The sequence below is a fragment of the Pterocles gutturalis genome, unplaced genomic scaffold, assembly GCF_000699245.1.
Source record: "Pterocles gutturalis isolate BGI_N339 unplaced genomic scaffold, ASM69924v1 scaffold7663, whole genome shotgun sequence".
Lineage (NCBI taxonomy): Eukaryota > Metazoa > Chordata > Aves > Pterocliformes > Pteroclidae > Pterocles > Pterocles gutturalis.
The window spans coordinates 7,790-15,229 of record NW_010125507.1 but is presented as its reverse complement, the minus strand read 5'-3'; positions in this window follow the sequence as shown (position 1 = coordinate 15,229).

The window sequence follows — 7,440 nt, the reverse complement described above, 5'->3', positions numbered from 1 at the left end:
CTGGCCAAAGCAGAAGGGTTCAGAAGGCTGTGCTGGCAGAGGCACGTGCTGCTGGCTCTGCCTGGTGCTGCGCGCGTGCTGCTGTTCCAGGCAGACACCCTGTTGTTGATAAAGCTTTACCGCAGTGCGGGAAACCATCTCTGGCACTCCAGGAAGTCTGTGGACTTTCCTTGGTACTTCTCCTTGGGGGAGACTGGGGAAGGCTTGCAAGGCTTGAGTATTTTAAGAGGGTGATTATTTTATTGCCAATCAGTTCAAATACCTAACATCTGCCCAGGAGTTAAGAGCAGTACTGCTGACTGCTGTTCCCTAAAGTAGACGTGAGGCCAGACTTCAGCCCCGCACAAGGAGAAAACTGCTGAGGCTTCATCAAAACCCCAAACCTGCCCTGACCTAGCGCTTTAAGGGAGACCATGGCATGCAAGAGAGAAAGCAAGCAGAGAGCGTGATGGAGACATGGCTCCAAAGCAGCACCCCAGGATCCAGCCCTCTGGGAATAATGCTCCAAGGCTTCCCCACGCACTCAGGCTTTGCACCCGCAGTGAATTTATATGGATGTTTCTCAAGCCCACACAAGCCAACGCATATATTCTCCCTGTTTCACTCCTTTCTTTGTCTGCCACAAGGACTGAAACCTCTTGAGTCCTTCAGAATCTCCTTCCAGCCTGAATTATCCCATGACCCTACAGAAAGCACTCTATTTTCCAGCACATTCAAAGGCATCTCATCAAGGGTCAGATGCTAGCAAACGTCTGGCAGATTTGGCCCTGAGGCTGTCCCCCAGCAGGGTCTCCTCCCCTGGACGCCCAGCCCGGTTACTCCAGTGGAGCAGAGCTAGCTGGCTTGGGTTCCTCCTGCGCAACCCCTCCCTGGCTCTTCATGCCCTCAGCTGAAGCTGGGCTGGCAGCCACAGCGGGACAGCCCGACAAAATGGTGCCTGCTGTGAACGTTACCGCAGACAGCATCTTCCCTGGGATGCACCTGCGCACACGCCACCCGACTTTGGCAAGCTGGTCCGTACAGACCGGGCTCTGCGTCCACAGGAGTCGGGCAGACGGAGCCCCAGAAGCAACAAGCTGTGGGACCTATTTCACCAGGCTGAGGGCTGGGTTTTGTCGCTCTGACTGCTGGTGAATTGTTTGCAGTCAACAAAGGTGGGCACCAAAGGACAGAGTCTGTCTGCCTCTGTGATACGGAGCCCATGGCCCAGAAGACATTTCCTCCTGTTTTATGCAGTGGCCAGGCTGCTCGCCTCTGTCTCGGTGTCTTTGCCCACCCTCACATTGTGTAGTGACTGGCAGAGGGGCAGAAAGCCAGGGACCAAAAGCTTGTCTTGGCAAACTGCATTATTACACCAAGCAAACGGGTGTGTGTGCATGCCTGTGCGCACACAGCAGCCACGCTTCGCCGTCTTTCACAGCTGGTCCCTTCCCTGGGACTTCACCGACATCCAGCTCAATGATGCCAGCACTCAAATTCTTCTCAGGTACCCAAAAACACCCCCAGTCCCTCTGAGCTCTGTCATTATACGACAAACCCACCCCACCCCGCAGAGCACAGCAGAGCGGATCCTGCGCCAGAGCACCCGCAGGTGCCTGTGCGTGCCGGAGGGCTGGGATCCAGCTGAAAGAGCACCGGATCCTCGGCAGCCTGGCTTCCTGACGCTTCAGAGGCAGAAACCAGCAGCAGGTACGACCCAAGCCCAGCTGCATCGGGGATCGAGCTGTTAGTGCTGTCCCAAACACCAGTTTAAGCCTAGGTTTTAAACAGGGCGAAGCAGTGACAGACACGTTCCCTCAGTGGATCCCGAGTCCCTCTTCGCAGTCCTGTTTTAATGGGCTCCTCGATCCAGTACTGCTGCCTGCCCTTTCTGTGTGTGAAGGACTCATTTTTTCTCCCTGATCAACTGAAAACTCAATCACTTAAGTAATCAGAGCCAGGAATATGCTACTGTGAGCAGCAGCCGCAGGTGAAACCCTGCGTGGGTCTCTGTTGTGTGCCAGCTGGGGGCTGAGCCTCTTGCTGTCATTTCTTTAACTCAGAAAAAGTCCTTTTTAGGGGCAGACCCCACGAAAGCAGCCCAGCGCTGGAGCTCTCGGACAAGGAACCACCGACAGACCCGATCCCTGGTACAGCGCTGGCTTCGTGCAGCGTTTCAGAGCAGCCCAGCACCGCAAGTGTTACTCCCCGTTGCCCTAATTACAGCAGGGCAATCACCGTATTTTACTGCTGTGTCGTCTCACAATTATTTCCAGTATTTAAAAATAACGTCAGTCAAACCATTCGTCCCTGAGCCTTGTCCTCGGTGGAGTTTGCTCTGGCATTTTCCAGGCAAGTAAGTGAAAGGGGACAGGAGAGCTGTGCTCCAGCTCGTTAACGCAGATGAAGGCTCGCGGGGAGCTGGAGCTGTCACGCGAGGGAATGGGGCAGCTCCGAACAAGCCTTCCCTCCGTTTGAAATAGGGTGATGAATCCTGCCAGGGTCCTGGGCAGGGAGAGCTCACCCACCGAGAGCAGCAGCTCGCTGAGGTGCCCGGCGGGGAATGGCAAAAATTCTCTCCACGCACGTCCCGAATGGAGGAAACCCCAAGGTTTGCAAACAAACAGCTGCTCAAAACTACGACTCTAGGCTTCATTAGGAACAAAAAAAAAAGCCCTGCTCTGTGCCAGACGGACATTTTGCTGCCAAGAAAGTGCCACCTACTGGATCTGGCCCCGTGGGGAAATGCAAGAACGGGAAACAAACCCAGAAAACATAACGCTGGAAAAATTACTTTTTTTTCACCCTTTAAAAAAAAAAAGTAAAACTATGCAGTGACAGTTATCCCAGCCGCAGCCCCCTCTCCAGTCACACTCCCTCTGCAGCTGAATCAACCAGACTTTTGAGGCAGACAAATGTTGTGGGGGGGTGAAGTTTTAGGGGTTTCAAGGAAGGACTCACCGGTGCTGGGAAGCCGCCCCCCGCAGTTCCCTGGGCCCCCGTGCGTCCTCTCCCAGTTCGCCGTGCCCGCCTAGTTAAATCCTGCTGCCATTCTCCGGCAACCAAGCTGTGTGCAGCGCTTTGCCTGCGAGCCTACTGCCCCAGCCCCGAGGATGGAGGAGCGAGCGAGGCAGAGCCCACCCGGCGCCCCAGCCTGGGGGTCCCCGTGCTGCTGGCTTCCCTCTGCCCTTTCGTCCTGGTGCTGCTCGCCCCGGTTGTCTGAGAGCAGGTGACAGAGGTTTCTTGGCAGAGGAGAGAGGAGGGGAGGGATGTGGAGGCAGCGAGAGGTGGAGCTGGGACCCGGAGCAACATGTTACTGTATACCCAGGAGCCGGTGGCCCCGGCCAGCCGGCTGCCTCCCTGCAAGGTGCCGGGGGCTCTGCCCACCCCTGGTGCAAGGGGAGCAAAAGCTGAGCCCAGGTGCTGCTGGGAGGGAAGTGTAAAACTTCAGGTTTCTTTTGCCTGAGAACATTTTGTACCCGAGGGGGAGGCAGGAGGCAGCACGGGGTGGTGAAGCTTGGAGCTGGGTTTTCCATTGCCGGTGAGGGAGGGGACGTGCTGCCCGACCGCCTCATGGGGGGAACAAGGCACCTTTTGTGCAGCCCGGTGCTGTCCTCCGCAGCTCTGCTCTGGCTCGCGGCTTGTTTTCCTCTGGATTCACTCTTCCGCTCTCTCTGCCCTGATGTCTGCCATGAGGTGGAGGGAGAGGGCAAAGCATCCTCTCTCCCCGGGCCCCCAAGGCAGCAGGGATGAGGAGCAGAGCCCCCTCCAGGGCACCCTGCACTGCGGCACTGTGCTCCTCAGGGTTACGGGGCCACAAAGCCCCTCGTCGTGCCCCAGCCCCACTGTGAGCCATCGGGAGGTGGCGGGGACTGGTCCTGCCATGTGCCTCGGCCCCACACTTCAGCCCTTGGCACTGGGCAAAGGTAAAACACAGCAGTGGCAGGGCTGCACCGGGGTTGCAGCAGGGAGGGGCGGCTGATGGCTAAACCCCCCTTTGGGAGGAACCGAGGTGAAGCGATTGCTGTGGCACCGGAGGGAGGAAAGGGCTCACTGGCCTGGGGCAGCACGAAAAGGTTTTGGCATCTGCGTGGTGCAGCCTGAGCAGGTCTTGCTCCTCAGTGGGAGATGTTCTTCCTTGGCTTGGCTCGGGTGGCCCCGTATGTGGGACCCCGTCGTTACTCACGTGTGTGTCCCCATGTGTTCTGGCAGACAGAAACTGTACGTGACCCTTCTGGTCATTGCAGGGAGCATTCCCGTGCTACGCAGTACTGCGTCAGCCCTTCCCTGCGGATGTTCAAGCTCGTTACCGGTGTTGTCAGGAGCGTGGTCCCCATCCCCTTTTCACCAGGGCCCCAGGTGGGGCACAGAGAAAGCAGGAGACACTTCTTCCAGAAGCAGCAGAGGCAGGACTGGAGCTTCAGCACTTGCATTGTGTTGAGCATCATCCCTGTGTTCTCTGGAAGGATTTCTTTAGAAACACCATTCTTGTCACATAATCTCTTGTTGCTCCTCTCTTGCTCTTCAAAAGCCAAAGGGAAATTTTAAAAGATGGCAAGGCTGCTCCTAGGTTTCTCTTGCCAAACTGCAGAGAGGATGTTTGAATTGTGCTCGGGCTCTGCCGTGCTGCCAGCTCAGCCCTGCAGAGCCTGTGTTTGGGGGCCTAGAGGGACCCTGAGCTCTGGAAAATGGTCTCTTGTGTGGGGGGACATATTTCAAAGAGCACCTAGTTTAGTCTGTCTTGATTTAATTTTCAAGCTGTGTTAAGGTGATGGGATCAGCTCCTGAGCAGATCCTGAAGCTGGAAAATACCAGCTGAGTGCGTGAATCTTACAGACGTGCCTGCAGCAGTGTGCAATCCATCTGTTTATCTGGTCCTCTCAAAAAAAACAGGGCTTTTGAGAGCGTTTTATTAAAGTGCATGTTCATCACAGGCCACCCTCCATGTGTTGAACCCGTGGCACAGACCTCCCATCACCAGCCTGTTGCAAGAATAGCTGCAGCTTCTGGAGGGAAAGAAACAGGAGAAGGCTTCCACTTCCACCACGGACACGCGTCGGGAGGAAGCCTGGCTTCTTTAACTCGGCACTTGTTGAGTTCCCTGCTGCTGTGGTTTTGTTCGGTGTGTGCCACGTTATGGGGGCTAGTGCTCAGCTTTCTGCCTGGCCCGCGTCCAGAAGCCACGCGGGGGAACCGCCCCCGGGGAGTGGGAGGAAGGCCGCCGGGTGAGCCGGACGGGCAGGGGGAGAGCCAGTTCCCCGCCTGACAGTTACGATTTTGGCAGCTCGGTTTTGACAGAACGACCTCTTCCATCATGGCAGAATGTGAACTGATACTCGGTGTGACGTACCCGCCCAGCACCCCATCACCCTCCTCATCATGATGCTGGTGAGATCCCAGGGGATCTTGGTGCAGGACGCACCGTGAAGGCATGGCCAGCCCTAGGAGAAGCAGCATTTGGAGAACGCCAGGCACCCCACCAGGCAGGGGAAGGGATGCCAGGGAAAGGCGGTGGGAATGTCAGCTGTGCCGGAGCTGGCCAGCCTTGGCAGCTGGCAGGTTTTGTGCAGGAGGTCCCTGTCCCCTGAAATGCATTGTCTGCCCCTGGGACTGCTGGGCTGGGCTGGCCTTCCTGGGATGCAGACAGGGAGCTGGAAGGATTCTGTTGGAGAAGCCATTTAATGTTGAGGCACTTAATGCGAAGGCGTTTAATTTAAGGCACTGACTGCTTGCTATCTGGCAGCTGCGGCTCCACATTTGTGATGAAGATAGGCACAGTGAGCTACTGTGAGGTGCTCTGCCCCGCAGGAAATCTCCAGCTGCTGAGCAGAGGAGGGAACTTTACCTCTGGGCAGGCAAGGAAACCACAACTGAGCTTATTGCATCTTCCACAGCTGGTGCTGGTGGAAGTGGGGCAGAGGGGCTGAGCCGGAGGGGAATTACCTGGCTGGTGGTGGTGGTTCCTGTACGCCAGCCCCGCCAATGTGGCTCCCAGACGTGGAAAAAAACCCGCACCCATCCTCAGCCTCGCTGGTTCAGCCATGGCTCGGAGCCCTTCAGCGCTGGGACAATGACAGCGGTCACTGGGGGACGGTTCCACTTCAGCCAGGTTTGGTCTGTACGCTGTTTCTGCCTGCTGAGGAACACGAAAAAGCCCCAGACCAGTGAAACCCTATCTCTCAGAGTATCTCTGAGTCTGACATCCCGGGAGGGTAACTTGCCTCTTGGGATCAGCCTTTTAAATCAGGTTGGCGGCAGACACCCCTGTGATGGCTTGAGAACAAAGACTTCTTCCTCGCAGAGTAAACAGCACTCAAACCGAGCTCCTCAAAATATGTGTTCGTCTAAATTTTTAATGCCATTTTCATCTAACTTGCTCATCCTGTTTCGGAAGGGCTGGGCCTCATAATTAAAAGCTCCAGCAATCTTATGTCTGGCAAATGTCATCAATGGTTTCACTATGCCGTGCCCTGCTCCTCTGAACAGTGGGAAAGGTTTGGAAAGGAGCTCTGAAACAAGTTCAGAAATTTATGTGTATCATCAGATGTGTATATTTGCCCTGTTGCTGACTATCAGCGAGCATTGTCCCTCTCTGCTGATTTGTGTTTTTAATCTCAGTGCTGGTTAGGGAGCAGAGCACTCACCACAGTTTATAACACGTGTACGTAACACACGGGTTTATGGAGCCTGAGGAGGAGGCTGCTGTACTCGGTGTGGCCCAGCAGACTGTCCCAAACCCGCACCGTGCTGTGGGGTTAGGCAGCCGTCACCTCATTAACACCTTCATCAGAACCATTTCTGGGGGCTGTTTTCTGCACAGGTCAGGCCAGGGATGCAGCTTCATGGCGCAGCATCACCAATGGTTGTAGGGCCGTAGCTAAGGGGGTGGTGATCTTGGTGGGGTCAGACACCTCGGGGCAGGAACACCTTCTGCAAGCTTTACTAGTGCCTCCTGAATCTACACGCTTGGTCTCTAGCTGTGCTAATGTTTTGTATTTTGTTTGTAGTGAGCACCACGAGGATGGAAGGTAAAGCGCAAGGGCTGCAACTTGGAGTTAATGTGTGGGACCCCCTCTGCGGTACCACCTACATTCAGGTAAAAACCACTTCCACGTTGCGATATTTCCTTTAAAACCTGTCAGATGTTCTACTGCCAGACCTTTGCATAAGGCAGGTGTAAATACGAGGAAAAGTTTGTGCTTTTGTTTGTAGGCATACAGAAGGGGTTTTGCTCGGTATGCGTTCGTCATGAACGGGTAGGTACAGCCAGGTGTGTTTGTCACTCCTCGTAACAGTATGTGATGAGTACATTCCATTATGCCAAGCAAATCTGGAAGTACAAACGAGTGGGTGTTTGATTCACGCAGGTTAAGCACAGAAACATTTGGTCATTCGGTTTCCTGGCTGCTCCTTAGCACCCAGCTCTGCTGTTCTTATGTTGTCTCCATGGGTGCAGCCTTG